Source organism: Strix aluco, chromosome 11 (assembly GCF_031877795.1).
Source record: "Strix aluco isolate bStrAlu1 chromosome 11, bStrAlu1.hap1, whole genome shotgun sequence".
In the NCBI taxonomy this organism is placed as follows: domain Eukaryota; kingdom Metazoa; phylum Chordata; class Aves; order Strigiformes; family Strigidae; genus Strix; species Strix aluco.
Window position 1 is genome coordinate 14,386,413 of NC_133941.1, and position 1,133 is coordinate 14,387,545.

Here is a 1,133-nt window from a genome sequence, read left to right on the forward strand (position 1 = left end):
TTTTTTTTTCTTTGGAAGTTATGTCACTTGGATGATGGGTGTGGTCTATTTGTTTGCTTTTCCCCTCTCCTGTGTAAGCAAAGAGGTTGAGCAGCTTGTAGAGACTGCTGCTTAGTCTGACTTGATGAAGCTGTACCCCGTAGGTGACCAGAAAGACCTGATGTGACGGAGTGGTGTTGTAGTTTGATGATGCATCATGGTTGTAATATGATAGCGCTTCAGGATCCTCAAGAAAGCAAATAGCAGGGACTGGCTTCCAAGCAAAACTTACTCAATCTTCAGTCTATTTCCTGTACATGTTTGAGAGGCCCTTGAGAAACATGGTAGTGGGAAGTAGACTGCAAGCAAAGGTCAATTCAGGTTTCTTTAATGGAGTTGGTATTAGTTTAAATCCCTGAATAACCAGATACTTAAACAGATTTAGAATCTTGTTCAAAAGAGAGGCAAAAAGACTATTTGTTCTGGGATCTCCATCAGTGACTTGTAATGCTTTTAATGGCAGTTCCAAGAGGCCCTTACCCTATAAGTCTAGGGAAAATGTAGTCACTGAAACAGGAGCAGTCTTTCCTCATTGCAGGTTTCTGGTCTTGTCTCCCTGCAGTCCTTTTACACTGAGCATGCATAGTTTGACTAGGGATGCTTCAGCTATTCATAGTGTTGCAGCAGAGGAATTGTATCAGCTGCAGAAAGTAGTTGCCAGCTTGGCGAGCTGGAACTTTCCCACCCCAGTTTTTTGTTTCTGTTTTGTTTTTAACTTGATATGCTTAAAACCTAGGTAAAGAGCTTGTACTAACCCTCATTCATCTGAGGCTTGACAGTTGAAGGACAGTGCAAAAAACTATTTTAAGTTTCAGTAACTTTGCCTTTGTCTTCATCTGACTTAAAAAAAATACATTTTTTAAAAATTATATATATATGTACACACACGTGTTGTTGGGACCAGAATGGGAAAAAGTCCTTATGTGAAGGAGGGAATACCTGGGTGATTAGAAAGGGTCCTAGAAAAGAGGTAGCAGCTGTTGAGTAAAGAAATGCGAAAGAGCCGCAGTTGGGTCATCAGAAGAAGTTAAGACTGCCTCAGTGTAACAGGAGAATAAACTGGACATGCATAAGCTTTGTGACTTCTCAGATTT